The following is a 15768-nucleotide window of genomic DNA, read 5'->3' as shown; positions in this document are numbered from 1 at the left end:
GATACAGAGCTGCCAGGGCAGCGCTGTGCAGGGTTGTGCCAGCTCTAAACTACCAGAGGACTTGTCTGCACTAGCATGGGTGTGCCGGACAAATCTGAGCTAACCTCAGAGCAACTCGTGGGAAAAACTCTGCATCTCCAGAGCCCAAGCACCCACCCAGGGCATTAACCTCGGCCCGCTCTGGACATGTGAAAACACCTCTTGGCGCTGGGGCTTAGTTTTCCCACAGGTGCCCAACAGCAAACGCCCTGGGAGGCTGTGACCGTGCTCCTATGGCTGGGAAGGAGGAGAGGGACTAGCTGTTATTATTACACAGTTGGGAGGCAGTCAGATCCTGCTGCAATGCAGTATTTAGACAGACCAACCAGGGTGGCGCAGCAGAAGAGCTGCAAATCCCCATGTAGGAGCCAAGCCTTCCCATAAACCCCTCTCTGCCTACGTTGGCCATGGGCCAGTCTCGCTCAATGCGGCTGGGGAAAGCACTGGAGAATATATTCCTGCTTCTCCTTGCACATGAGGCCCCGTCTCCCGCTCCCCTCGGAACTTACTGCCGTTCTATGATGTTTCTTAGACCGGCGTTCCAGGGAACAGGGGTGGCATGGCAGCAGTTGCTTGTGTGTCAGAGCCCAGCTGCGTAAGAAGTGATGGCAGACAAGCAGCCCCGCACACCAGGGTAGCTCCAGGACCCCTAAGAAGTCTTGGGATATATTTCATAACAGCCTTTTACTGCCGCAAAGAGTTCCTGGAGCACAATATGGTGACACCAAATGCCTGTCCCTTGGTGGCCAGTGTGGTACTAAGCCACTAAGCAGCTGTCCCAGCTGGGTACTGCAGTGAGCATGGCTTCCTCCTCCTTCTGGCATGGTGCATTTCTCCCCCACACAATCATAGATGCTGGCACAGATCTGCTCTCTGTCCTGGATGACCCCCCACAGTGCTATGATCTCTCCTTATAGGGCATATATGGGGTCCCATCCCAGAACCATGGGGTCCTTGCAGTCATCACAGTCCGGAACAAAGAATGGAAAAGAGGGGAGCAACAGGAGACGCAGACAGACTGTGAGGACAATGTCTGTTGTCCTGTCAATGACAGCAAAGGTATTTGTATCCTGGGCCTCTCCAAGAAATGTCATGGGCATTCCCCTGTGCCAGGGCAACCTGCCACCGAGATCCAGGAAGAGGCCACCTTGTCTTATCTCCCAGCCCAGTATGAAAAACAGGCTTGTGTTTCTTTTACCTTTTCCTCCAGGTACCTCCTTGGTCTGCTTCACACCCTGTTGTACCTTCTAGGCCTGGGCTGAGATCCCATGCAGCGCCTGGAGGAGATGCCGCAGGCCAGGGGCAGGGAGCTATGGAGACTTTAAGCCACAGTTCCATGCTCCCAGTCCTGGGAAGCTCCGGGGGGTGAATGGGCCCCCAGTGTAACTTAGGCTGGCCCCCAGGGGTGTCTTTGAGCAGCCTCTCCTGGCTGCCCCCTGGAATCTCTGCAGCCCTGCCCCAGCATGTCCCTGAGGCTGCAACTTGCAGGGGGTCCTTGGAGGGCAGGCTTACGGCTGTCTCTGCAGTGCCGACACTCAGGGAATCCTCCCCGGCTGGATGAGGGCTTGCAGGGCCCCCGTCTGTCACTCTCGCCCCCTCACCTGGGACAGCGATCGGAGCAGAGGTGATGATCTCACCCTAGGCTGGGCTGACTGGTGCCGGGCGACAGGTTTGTACAGTGCCCTGCACACTGCAGTCAGGCGCCCTGCCTGTGGCCCCTGGGCATTGCCAGCATATGAACAAGAGCTACCAACTGGCAACGTGACAGAGTGGGTCTTGCAATGACTCCTTTGCTCGACTCAGCACACTGAGTTCTCAGTCCCCACTGCCGAGGAGTTTACACATGCAGCTGTGGCTGCTGTTTGCCAGCTGGTTTCACCATTTCCTCTTGGCTCCCCTGCTCGGCTGGCCCGAGGAGAATCTGACCACGCAGCAGCCATATGAAGCGCTGACTTCTTTGGAAAGCAGCTTGCAATGTGCCTCGCCCTGCCACAGGCTGGGCTGGGGGTGAATCCCCTCTGGGATCCGGGCTGTGGCCTTGGCTGCTCCATTCTCCTCTCCAGACCTGCAGGCCAGCCCCTTTGCTCTCCGATCAGCTGTGCATCCCCGGCTGCAGCTGGCGACTGGCAGCAGACTGCACGAGCTGGGAGTGCGTTCGCCGCTGCTTTCCCGTACTGCGCTTTGGGAGAGTGAGTGACAAGGTGCAGGAGCAGCAGAAGGTCCCGCAAAGTGAGGGGGGGCTCACCGGTGCCCGAACCGTGGCCCCACCCCCCGTGCTGTACCTTTCCCTTGAGGTCCCGCTCCCATGCCACCCCTTCTGCCCAAGACCCCAGCCCTCCCCCGTCACTCACCCTTTCAGCCAGTAAAAGGGGGGGGTATGCCCCTCTTGCCCCCCCTCTTTTGGCACCCCTGATGAGGTGCCAGTGAAACGCCAAAGCCACAACTGCATAGTCTCGACGTAAAAGAATAAATGGACACAAATCAGACGTCAAGAATTATAACATTCAAAAACCAGTCAGAGAACACTTCAATCTCTCTGGTCACTCGATTACAGACCTAAAGGTGGCTATTCTTCAACAAAAAAACTTCAAAAACAGACTCCAACGAGAGACTGCTGAATTGGAATTAATTTGCAAACTGGATACAATTAACTTAGGCTTGAATAAAGACTGGGAGTGGATGGGTCATTACACAAAGTAAAACGATTTCCCCATGTTTATTTCCCCTCCTACTGTTCTTGTAAAGTGCTGGAAATGGCCCACCTGGATGAGCGCTGAAGGGTGGGGGCTGGTGTTAAATGGTGGGTACATTAGGAAACCCTCCGGCCCCTGGGCGGGTCCCGAGGCCTGCTGCCAGCCCGGGAGCACAGTCAGCTCTGCAGTCATGGAGGGGGGACCTAGAGAGCAGGGCAGAACCCAGACTGGCTCTGGTTTTACAGTGGTGGGGTGCGGGGGGACCAGCAGGGCAGGTACGGGTGACTCTGGGGTAGGCGACAAAGCCGTGGATGGTGCTGATGAGCTCGTTAGGGTCAGGCTGCTCCTCCTGCATGGCTGTCACAGGAGGGGCATGGATACACGCAGACAGCACAGGTATGCGCACTGGGGGCAGGACTCAGCAACGCTGCGGGAACTCACCCCTCCACTCCCCAGCCTGTCCCCTAGGGTTGCCAACTTATTAACTGCCCAAAACTGAATACCCTTGCTCCGCCCCTTCCCCCGATGCTCCACCCCTTCTCTGAGGCCCCAACCCCACTCACTCCATCCCCCCTCCCTCCATTGCTCGCTCTCCCCCACGCTTGCTCACGTTCACTGGGCTGGGCAGGGGTTTGGGGTGCGGAAGGGGGTCCAGCTGGGGGTGTGGGCTCTGGGGTAGGTCCAGAAATGAGGGGTTCAGGGTGTGGGAGAGGGGTGTGGGCTGGGGCAGGGGGTTGAGGTGTGGGAGGGGATGCAGGCTCTGGCTGGGGGTGCGGGCTCTGGGTAGGGCTGCCAGGTGTCCAGTTTTCTACTGGAAAGCCTGGTCGAAAAGGGACCCTGGTGGCTCCGGTCAGCACCACCAACCAAGCCATTAAAAGGCAGGTCAGCGGCGCAGCGGGGGCCCGGGGCTAAGGCAGCCAATGGGAGAAGGCTCCCTGCCTGCCCTAGCTCCGCGTGGATCCTGGACGCGGCTGCCAGGTCCTTGCGGCCCCTAGGCATATGGGCACCCAGGGAGGCTCCGCGCACTGCCCCTAATGCCGGCTCTGCAGCTCCCATTGGCCCAGAACCGTGACCAATGGCCCATGACCAATGGCCTGAAACTGTGACCGACGGGAGCTCCGGGAGTGGTTCCTGTGGGCATGAGGGCAGCACACAAGCCTCGCTGGCTGCCCATGCGCCTAGGGGCTGCACTGTGGGGACCTGGCGGCCACATCCTGGGAGCCACGATAAGCGCTGCCCAAACCCTGCATCTCGATCCCTCTTCCACACCCCAACCCCCTGCCCCAGCCCAGAGTCCCCTCCCACACCCAAAATCCCTCCTAGAGCCCGCACCCCACGCCCCCCCCCAACACCCCAATGCCCTGCCCCAGCCCTAAGCCCCCTCCTGCACCCCATATCCCTCATCCCAGGCCCCACCCGAGAGCCCACACCCTCAGCCAGAGCCCACGCACCCTCCCGCAGTGGGCCTGGGAGGGGGTTCCGACCTTGGGGAAAGGGGGTTGCAGTGCAGTGCAGCCTCTGGCTGGACGGCACTTACCTCAGGCCGCTCCCGGTCTGCGGTGCAGAGGGGCTAAGGCAGGCTTCCTGCCTGCCCTGGCGCCGGGCTGCTCCCAGAAGTCCAGGCCCTAGGCAGAGGCAAGTAGCTCTGTGAGGTGCGCGCTGCCGACGCCCCCAGACGCCGCCCCCAGAACTCCCATTGGCTGCAGTTCCCGGCCAATGGGAACTGTGGAGCCAGTGTTGGGGGTGGGGGCAGTGCACCAAGCTTCCCTGATCACCCCTGTGCCTAAGGGCCACAGGGACATGCTGGCTGCTCCCGGGGAGCCGCGCGGACCCAGGGCAGGCAGGGATCCTGCCTTAGCTCCGCTGCGCCCCACCAGACTTTTAATGGCCCAGTCAGCAGTGCTGACCGGAGCTGCCAGGTTCCCTTTTCAACCGGGTGTTCTGGTCCAAAACTGGACATCTGGCAACCCTACTGCCCCCCGAGTCACTGCCACCGCCTGCCTCAGTGTTTGCCAGGGGGGTGGGCAGGTCTGAGTCACAGTGTGGTCGGGTGCCCTCCAGCAGGGGGTGCTGAGGTGCTGCAGGGAGTCGGCTCAGGTGCCTTGGCTACCCCTCGTGCAGTGCCAGCCGCTGCTTTCTGCACCGTGGTCTTCTCCCCAGTCGGGCCCCGTGCCGGGCCAATCTTGACTGACGCTGGCCCATGCATTGTGCGGCGACCATCCAGGCACCTTCCCCCTCATGGCCGAGCTGGATACTTGCCCCGGAAAATGCTGTCCCACGCTGGTCTACCCAGCTGGAGCGGCTCGGTAAAGGTGCTCTGGCCGCAGTCCTCCATGAGAGGTAGAGCTCTGGGAGGGCGGCCCCTGCCAATGCCTTGCACACACTGAGCTCCACCCTGCAGATGGATCATGAGTCACTATGTCCCTTTTCTTTAACTGTACCAGGCTAGCCTGTGAGCAAAGCCTCCAGCCCCACCCCTTCCATGCACCGCCCCTCTGCTGGAGCCCCGAGCCCCTCCCCACCACAGCCACCGGCCCCTGCCTCAGGGCAGCCCCCCTCCCCCCCCGCAGCTTCAGAGCGGCCCCAGCCTCTCCAACAATTGTAGGGCCCCACCAATAAACGCCAAGGACGGCTGCAAGGCTAGGGACTCCTTTTCCTGTTCATTCGCCACTCTCCTTCCTGCTCTCGCGCCCTGTGCTTTCCCACTCTCAGAGCAGTTTGCTTAGGTATAGAATCACAGAATATCAGGGTTGGAAGGGACCTCAAGAGGTTCTAGTCCAACCCCCTGCTCAAAGCAGGACCAATCCCCAACTAAATCATCCCAGCCAGGGCTTTGTCAAGCCAGGCCTTAAAAACCTCAAAGAAAGGAGATTCCACCACCTCCCTAGGTAACACATTCCAGTGCTTCACCACCCTCCTAGTAAAAAAGTTTTTCCTAATATCCATCCTAGACCTCCCCCACTGCAACTTGAGACCATTACTCCTCGTTCTGTCATCTGCTACCACTGAGAACAGCCGAGCTCCATCCTCTTTGGAACCCCCTTCAGGTAGTTGAAAGCAGCTATCAAATCCCCCCCTCATTCTTCTCTTCTGCAGACGAAATAATCCCAGTTCCCTCAGCCTCTCCTCGTAAATCATGTGCTCCAACCCCCTAATAATTTTTGTTGCCGTCTGCTGGACTCTTTCCAATTTTTCCACATCCTTCTTGTTGACTTATATCCAGCTTCTCGTCCACTGTAACCCCTAGGTCCTTTTCTGCAGAACTGCTGCCAAGCCACTCGGTTCCTAGTCTGTAGCGGTGCATGGGATTCTTCCGTCCTAAGTGCAGGACTCTGCACTTGTCCTTGTTGAACCTCATCAGATTTCTTTTGGCCCAATCCTCTAATTTGTCTAGGTCCCTCTGTATCCTATCCGTACCCTCCAGCGTATCTACCACTCCTCCCAGTTTAGTGTCATCCGAAAACTTGCCGAGTGTGCAATCCACACCATCCTCCAGATCATTAATGAAGATATTGAACAAAACCGGCCCCAGGACCAATCCTTGGGGCACTCTGCTTGATACCGACTGCCAACTAGACATGGAGCCATTGATCACCACCCGTTGAGCCTGATGATCTAGCCAGGTTTCTATCCACCTTATAGTCCATTCATCCAGCCCATACTTCTTTAACTTGCTGGCAAGAATACTGTGGGAGACCATATCAAAAGCTTTGCTAAAGTCAAGGAATAACATGTCCACTACTTTCCCCTCATCCACAGAGCCAGTTATCTCATCATAGAAGGCAATTAGATTAGTCAGGCATGACTTGCCCTTGGTGAATCCATGCTGACTGTTCCTGATCACTTTCCTCTCCTCTAAGTGCTTCAGAATTGGTTACTTGAGGACCTGCTCCATGATTTTTCCAGGGATTGAGGTGAGGCTGACTGGCCTGTAGTTCCCTGGATCCTCCTTCTTCCCTTTTTAAAAGATGGGCACTACATTAGCCTTTTTCCAGTCGTCCGGGACTTCCCCCAATTGCCATGAGTTTTCAAAGATAATGGCCAATGGCTCTGCAATCACATCTGCCAACTCCTTTAGCACTCTCGGATGCAGCGCATCTGGCCCCAAGGACCTGTGCTCATCCAGCTTTTCTAAATAGTCCTGAACCACTTCTTCTTCCACAGTGGGCTGGTCACCTCCTCCCCATGCTGTGCTGCCCAGTACAGCAGTCTGGGAGCTGACCTTCTTCGTGAAGACAGAGGCAAAAACAGCATTGAGTACATTAGCTTTTTCCACATCCTCTGTCACTGGGTTGCCTCCCTCATTCAGTAAGGGGCCCATGCTTTCCTTGACCTTCTTCTTGTTGCTAACATACCTGTAGAAACCCTTCTCGTTACTCTTAACATCTCTTGCTAGCTGCACCTCCAGGTGTGATTTGGCCTTCCTGATTTCACTGCTGCATGTCTGAGCAATATTTTTATACTCCTCCCTGGTCATTTGTCCAACCTTCCACTTCTTGTAACCTTCTTTTTTGTGTTTAAGATCAGCAAGGATTTCACTGTTAAGCCAAACTGGTCACCTGCCATATTTACTATTCTTTCTACACATTGGGATGATTTGTTCCTGCACCCTCAATAAGGATTCTTTAAAATACAGCCAGCTCTCCTGCACTCCTTTCCCCTTCATGTTATTCTCCCAGGGGATCCTGCCTATCAGTTCCCTGCAGGAGTCAAAGTCTGCTTTTCTGAAGTCCAGGGTCCGTATTCTGCTGTTCTCCTTTCTTCCCTGTGTCAGGATCCTGAATGCGACCATCTCATGGTCACTGCCTCCCAGGTTCCCATCCACTTTTGCTTCCCCTACTAATTCTTCCTGGTTTGTGAGCAGCAGGTCAAGAAGAGCTCGGCCCCTAGTTGGTTCCTCCAGCACTTGCACCATGAAATTGTCCCCTACACTTTCCAAAAACTCTGGATTGTCTGTGCACCGCTGTATTGCTCTCCCAGCAGATATCAGGGTGATTGAAGTCTCCCATGAGAACCAGGTCCTGCGATCTAGTAACTTCTGTGAGTTGCTGGAAGAAAGCCTTGTCCACCTCATCCCCCTGGTCTGGTGGTCTATAGCAGACTCCCACCACGACATCACCCTTGTTGCTCACACTTCTAAACATTATCCAGAGACTCTCAGGTTTTTCTGCAGTTTCATACTTGAGCTCTGAGCAGTCATACTGCTCCCTTACATACAGTGCAACTCCCCCACCTTTTCTGCCCTGCCTGTCCTTCCTGAACAGTTTATATCCATCCATGACAGTACTCCAGTCATGTGAGTTATCCCACCAAGTCTCTGTTATTCCAATCATATCATAATTCCTTGACTGTGCCAGGACTTCCAGTTCTCCCTGCTTGTTTCCCAGGTTTCTTGCATTTGTGTATAGGCACTTAAGATATCTCACTGATCATCCCGCTTTCTTAGTATGAGGCAGGAGCCCTCCCCTCTTGCGCTTTCCTGCTCATGCTTCCTCCCAGTATCCCACATCCCCACTTACCTCAGGGCTTTGGTCTCCTTCCCCCGGTGAATCTAGTTTAAAGCCCTCCTCACTAGGTTAGCCAGCCTGCTTGCAAAGATGCTCTTCCCGCTCTTCGTTAGGTGGAGCCCGTCTCTGCCCAGCACTCCTTCTTCTTGGACACCATCCCATGGTCAAAGAATCCAAAACCTTCTCTCTGACACCACCTGCGTAGCCATTCGTTGACTTCCACAATTCGACGGTCTCTACCCAGGCCTTTTCCTTCCATGGGGAGGATGGACGAGAACACCACTTGCACCTCAAACTCCTTTATCCTTCTTCCCAGAGCCACGTAGTCCGCAGTGATCCGCTCAAGGTCATTCTTGGCAGTATCATTGGTGCCCACGTGGAGAAGCAGGAAGGGGTAGCGATCTGAGGGCTTGATGAGTCTCGGCAGTCTCTCCGTCACATCGTGAATCCTAGCTCCTGGCAAACAGCAGACTTCTCGGTTTTCCTGGTCGGGGCGGCAGATAGATGACTCAGTCCCCCTGAGGAGAGAGTCCCCGACCACCACCACCCACCTCCTCCTCTTGGGAGCGGTGGTCTTGGAACCCCCAACCCTAGAACAGTGCATCTCATGCCTTCCAATCGGCGGAGTCTCCTTCTGTTCCCTTCCCTCAGACGTATCATCTAGTCCACTCTCCACATTAGTACCTCTGGAGAGAACATGAAAACGGTTGCTTACCTGTATCTGTGTTGCTGGTACATGGATGCTCCCCTTTCTTCTTCTGGAGGTCACATGCTGCCAAATTTCTTCACCGTCCTCCTGTCCCCGCTGCGCAGCCTGCTCTGAATCTTCAGAACGTTGTGTCCGTAGAAGCCTATCCTGACGTCTGTCCAGGAAATCTTCATTTTCTCTTATGCAACGCAGGGTCAATACCTGTTGCTCCAGACCTTGAACCTTCTCTTCCAATATGGAGACCAGCTTGCACTTGATACAGACAAAGTCGCTTTTGTCCTGTGGAAGAAAGATAAACATGGCACATCCAGTGCAGGTCACAACAGCTGATTGTTCACCATCCATATTACCTTCCTTCTATGAGCTTCCTCAGCTGTTGCAGTAACTACTCAGAGAAGCCTGCATGAGGAATACCTCAGTGGGCTCTCCCCAGGCGAACTCCATCTGTTAGCCGCTCTGCTGTTTGCCGCTTAGCTGGTTCGCAACTGGCTGCCTTTTTGTAATGATCAGGCCCACTCAAGGCCCACCTGGAACAAAACACTCCCAATCCACACTTTTCAAACTATCAAGCACAGGGTCAAACAGACTGTCCCCGCAACAGACACTCAGCTACTCACCAGCCCGGTCCCCCTCAAGGAAGGCTGTGTTAATAGGGCTAATCCCCTTGCAACAGGGGGGCCCCGTCCTGGGCTATACACCACACTGCCTGCCGCAGGCCAGGGAGCAGCTTGGGAAGAAATTCCTAGTTTTTGTTTCGGCAGCACTTAGCACAGGGGGCCCCCGATCCCTGACTGGGGCCCCGGGTGCTGCTGTAAGGGAAATAATCCAGCAGAAGGCGCACAGGCAGCCTGATCTGCCCTCCCTCTGCTCAGACCTCTGCTCCTCCAGCGCTTGGGAGTGGGTCATTTAAGGCACTCTGTGCCCTGCTGGTGGTGAGGGTGAGCTGCTTAAGAGTCACACCCGGGAAGAGCTCGCTATCCAGCCTGACCCAGGTGCCCAGGGGAGCCGTGTGGAGCAGCCTTGGGGCTGCGGCTGGTGGGAGGGGCAGAGGGCCAAGGTAGGCTCCTTTGGGGGTGCAGCCTGTTTGTAGCTAGAGCCATGCGTGTAGCTGAAGAAGAGGCCTGCGATGCCATGCGGTTACAAATCAGCGAGTGAGCGCACCGGGGCGTTGCCATCTCACAGTCAGTCCCAGCGGACACAAGTGCCTTGCTGCTTCTTTTCACGTGGTTTTGCCCTGTTGGTCCCGACACTTGAGCTGAGTCAGGCCCATTCACACACCCCCAGGAACTGTTCTGGCTCCCGACCAACCTGCCTGGGGAGCAGCCAAATAATCAGGCTGTGTGATTTGGGCTTCGTCGTGCCCCCGGTAAAGGGAGCGGCACAGTCTGCGGGGGAGGAAAGCAGCGAGGAAATGGCCATGGATGGATGAGATTCCCCTGGACCAGGTGTGTGGGAGAAAGGTAGCAGCATATCAGACAGGGAGATCTCGCCTTCCTTCCGTCTGCCCACCCCTAGATAAGTGGGGAACACATCCCCGGCACAGTCCCAGGCAGGGCAGCCTGGAATGGCAGCTCCTGCCCTGTTTACATGGAGTCCAGCCATTCCCCAGCCAGTTATGCAGGCAGCTGCTGTCAAACACAGGCCTCTTCCCCACTCCTGTCAGCATGAATGAAGAGACCCAGATTTCTCATGGCTCTGTCCTCTGCTTTCTAATCCAAGGCTGAGCAGCTCTGAAGGGCAGGTGCGCTGCCCTGCCCGACAGCATCTGCCTCAGGGGATCTCATGGGCTGCTGTCACTGAGCCTTTCACAGCAGCTTCACCCTAGACACGGCAGCCCCTGACCCTCGAGGGGTGCAGCGGGCTCGGCGCTCAGTCTGTCCACATTTCTTCAGGAGATACCTGCAGGAGAGGCAGGCCTTGGAGTCACCCCCCAGGGCCTTTCCTTTCTGCAAACAGGCTCCAATCAGAGCAAAGAGCAAGGCCCATGGCCTACGGGGACCTGATCCCCCGTCCCTTCAAACGCCCCAGCAGGCGGCTGGAGGGAACACACAGAAAACCCCGAATACATATTTTCCACTGCAGCTCCCCTTGGCTCCTGCGGTGAGGTACAGCTGGTTCAAGACAGCTAGTGAGGGACGGTGCTGGGCCGGCATCGTATGCCCAGCTCTGCCAACGCACTTCGACCCTAGCCTTCGGAGCAGTTCCCTGCCACAGCTGGGCCTCTCCGGTCACGAGGAGGGAGCTGGGCTGCGTGAGGGTTGTGTGATGAGACACACACCACCCGCAGCACAGCGGAGGTGCACCAAGCTAGTCCTGATGCCCTCCCGGAGGCCCTGGTTGAAGCCCATTTGCATGAGGTGACGGGCCTGAGATTAGGGGGCTGACCCTCAGCCTCAGAGCCCTGCTGTTGTGGTTGCTGCCCAGAGAGGGTTTCCAGCAGCCAGTGCTCTCGGCAGCCACATGTCACCGGGCACCACCCGTTCTGCTTTGGAGACGGGTCCTGGGAGAGCTGAGCTGGCTGCGGCACTATGGGTGGGATAGGGAGACGGTTCTGGAAGTAGGAATTTGTAAGGGCCCTATCGAAACACATGGAAAAGGCTCCCATGAGTCCTTGCAACTGTTCCAAGAACTACCCTTGAGGGGCCCGAGGGGGAGCACACACCTGTATCTGCATTGTTGGTACATGAGAGCAGGCGTTGCATTCTGCACCCCTCGCTGTGGGCAGTAACTCACGCCCCAGCAGTGTGGGCATGTCCCTCCAACAGGAGTGCCAGCGGGTAGCCAGCAGCCGCTGAGGAGCCCCGTTACATCCCTGCGTTTCCTACCCGTACTGCCAGAGCCTGCGGGGGAGGTTGCGGGGGAGCAGCCTCTGGGCAGGTGAGCGGGGAGTGGTTTCCTCTGTGAATGGATGACAAAATGTCTTTTTGCTTCTTCTTATATTTCCCCAACCCCATTGTTTTGTCCCTCAAAGACAGAATGACCCCTGGCTTCTCCTCCTGGGGTGCTTCCCCTAAGGTCTCTTCCTATACTCCTGTTTGTTCTGTATGCAAATGGACTTCCATTGTGTTGGCTTAGAATGCCTAACTTACATGTGACAGAGAGACAAACTTTTTAGCTCCTGTCATGAAGAAACCTGTTTATCAGCTCTGCCTGCAACATGTTCTGACACATACATTTAATCTATATAAACAACTTCCTACATCTCATCCATCCAGACATCTTGCAATGATTATGAAGATCAATATGAGATAAGCTTTAATAGTTGTTGTGAGAGACTGTACCTTTATGTTCACAGGTGTGACAGAGTGTACGCTTATGTTCACTACTTTTACAAGACTATGATAAATTTTGTACAAAGTGTGCCTTGTGAGGTAACATTTGAAAACTCATAATCTACTGAACATTATTGTCTTGGTAAAATGTGTGTAGCAACATTGTGTAGATCACTGCAGACTATGTGGATCTGGGAAAAAGGATAAAAGAGTTTGGGGTGCAAGTGGTGTTCTCATCCATCCTCCCTGCTGAAGGAAAAGGCCTGAGCAACTACTGTCGAATCCTGAAAGTAAATGCATGGCTATGTAGGTGGTGCAGGCAAGAGGGCATTGGTTACTTCGACAATGAGTTGATGTTCCAGGAAAGAGGAGTGCTGGGATGTTCCAGGAAAGAGGAGTACTGGGAAGAGCATCTTTGGCCATCATCTGACTAACCTGATAAGGAAAGCTTTAAACTAGATCTTATCAGAGATGGTGACAAAAATACAGCCAATGCGCATCTAGGCTCAAGTAATGACCCTGCATTTCTCCAGACTACTTATCAGAATGCCATGTGGGACTGTGTCAAAAGCCTTGGTGAAGTCCAGGTATATTATGTCCACTGCATTCCCCTATCCACCAAACCAGTTACCCTGCCAAAGAAGGAAAGCAAGCTGGGTTGACATGATTTGTTCTTGATAAATCCATGCTGGCTGCTAGTGATCACCCTTCATCCTCCAGGTATTTGCAAACTGAATGTTTTATACATTGCTCAAGTAGCTTCCTAGGTATCAAGGTTAGGCTGACTGGTCTATAGTTCCCTGGCTCTTCCTTGTCCTCTTTTTCAAAGATGAGCTCCACGTTAGCCCTTCTCCAGTCTTCTGGGACCTCTCCTGGCATCCAGGAGTTTCTAAATATTATTGCAAGTGACTCCGAGATTTCTTCAGCTAATTTCTTCAGTACCCTGGGGTGAATAGCATCCAGCCCCGCTCACTTGAATTCATTTAAATTGGTTGGAAGATCTCTGACGTGTTCTTTACTTATTCTAACCTGCATCCGTTTCCCTTTATTGTCTATGGTAACTTCACTAGTCATTCAGTCACATGTTATCGTGAGAAAACTGAAGCAAAGTAGGCATTGAGCAGCTCTGCCTTCTTATCAACTTCCATTACCAGCTTACCTTCTCCATTGAGCAGCAGACCCACACCATCCCTGATCTTTCTTTTTTGTCTGACAAATTTGAAGAAACCCTTCGTATTGTCTCCAACATTTCTTACCAGCTGTAACTCATTCTTTGCCTTGGCTTGCCTGATTTTGTCCTACACTCTCATGCTATATAATTCCTTGAAGACATGCTCCTCTTTCCATTTCCTGTATCACAAGCACCAGCTTTCCAATGTGCTAGGGGGGTGATCAACCCCCGGCTCTGCCCCAAGCCCCATCCCCACTCCACCCCTTTCCCCAAGTCCCTGCCGCATCCTGCCTCTTCCCGCCCCCGCTCCACCCCCTCCCTGCCTCTTCACACTCCTTTCCGCCCCTTCCCCCAGCACTCCGCACCCTCGCTCCTTCCTCCTTCTCTCCCCCCACCCCAACATAGACTCCTGCACACTGTGAAACAGCTGATCGCGGTGGGTGGGAGGCGCAGGGAGAGAGGGGGAAGCACTGATTGGCGGGGCATGCCGGCAGGTGGCAGACGCTGGGGGGAAGAGGGGAGCTGATAGGGGGATCGCCAGTGGGTGCTCAGCACCCACCACTTCTTCCCTGTGGGTGCTCCAGCCCCTGGACACCATCCACCAGTTGAGGCCTAATCAGCGCGGAGTACAGCCACCCCAGGAGCATTTAATCTCAGAAAGGGCTCCAGCCCCGGATCACCCACAGAGTCGGCGCCTATGTCCTGTAGGGGTCCCTCTTGGGTTTTCGATAGCTAAAACGCTCCTTGTGCAGCCACATGGGCCTCCTTCTTATCTTTCCTAAGCTTTGGAAGAGCTTGATGGTGAGCCTCTAGCATTGCATCTTTTAAGAGCTGCCAGCCCCCTTTGACTCCTTTTCTTCCTAATTGGGTTTTCCACGGGAGCTGGCCTACCATTTCTCTGAGTCAGCTGAAATCTGTCTTTCTGAAGTCCTTGTTTTGCTGTTCTCATGTCTTCCTTTCCGTGGGATCTTAAATTCTATCAGATCATAGAATCATAGCCTCATAGACTCATACGTCTGGAGGGGACCTCAGGAGGTCATCTAGTCCAGTCCCCTGCACTCCTGGCAGGACTAAGTATTATCTAGACCATCCCTGACAGGTGTTTCTCCAGCCTGCTCTTAAAAATCCCCAATGGCGGAGATTCCACAACCTCCCTCGGCAATTTATTCCAGTGCTTAACCACCCTGACAGTTAGGAAGTTTTTCCTAATGTCCAACCTAAACCGCCCTTGCTGCAATTTAGGCCCATTGATTTTTGTCTTGTCCTCAGAGGTTAAGAAGAACAATTTTTCTCCTTCCTCCTTGTAACAATCTTTTATGTGCTTGAAAACTGTTCTCATGTCCCCGCTCAGTCGTCTCTTCTCCAGACTAAACAAACCCAGTTTTTTCAACATTCCCTCAGAGGTCATGTTTCTAGACATTTTATCATTTTTGTTGCTTATCACTTCTCTGGACCTTCTCCAATTTGTCCACATCTTTCGTGAAATGTGACACCCAGAACTGGACACAATACTCCAGCTGAGGCCTAATCAGCGCGGAGTACAGCCACCATGGTAGCATTTAATTTCAGAAAGGGCACCTGCACAAAAATGGGGAAGTTAAACAGAAATTAAAAAGTACAGCACCAAAATTAATCCCTGTAAGCCACATGGAAACTTTTTAAAGACACCATAATAGAGGCTCAATTTAAATGTATACCCCAAATTAAAAAATAAAACAGTAAGAGGACCAAATATGTTCCACTGTGGCTAAACAACAAAGTAAAAGAAGCAGTGAGAGGCAAAAAGCCTTCCTTTAAAAAGTGGAAGTTAAATCCCATTGAGGAAAATAGAAAGGAGCATAAACTCTGGCAAGTGAAGTGTAAAAACACAATTAGGAAGGCCAAAAAGGAATTTAAAGCACAGCTAGCTAAAGACTCAAAAAGCAAAAGCAAAAACTTTTTAAAGTACATCAGAAGCAGGAAGCCTGCTAAACAACCAATGGGGCCATTAGAGGATCGAGATGCTAAAGGAGCACTTGAGGACGATAAGGTCATTGTGGAAAAATTAAATGAATTCTTTGCACCTGGCTTCACGGCTGAGGATGTGAGGGAGATTCCCAAACCTGAGCCATTCTTTTTAGGTGACAAATCTGAGGAACTGTGTCAGATTGAGGTGCCATTAGAGGAGGTTTTGGAACAAATTGATAAACTAAACAGTAATAAGTCACCAGGATCAGGTGGAAGTTCTGAAGAAACTCAAATGTGAAATTGCAGAACTGCTAATAATGGTATGTAACCTGTCACTTAAATCAGCCTCTGTACCAGATAACTGGAAGATAGCTAATGTGGCATCATTTTTTTTAAAAGGCTCCAGAGGTGATCCCGGCAATTACAGGCT

Source organism: Eretmochelys imbricata, chromosome 11 (genome assembly GCF_965152235.1).
Source record: "Eretmochelys imbricata isolate rEreImb1 chromosome 11, rEreImb1.hap1, whole genome shotgun sequence".
NCBI classification, from domain to species: Eukaryota; Metazoa; Chordata; order Testudines; family Cheloniidae; genus Eretmochelys; species Eretmochelys imbricata.
The sequence above is the reverse complement of the archived record's forward strand: the minus strand, read 5'-3'. Positions refer to the sequence as shown.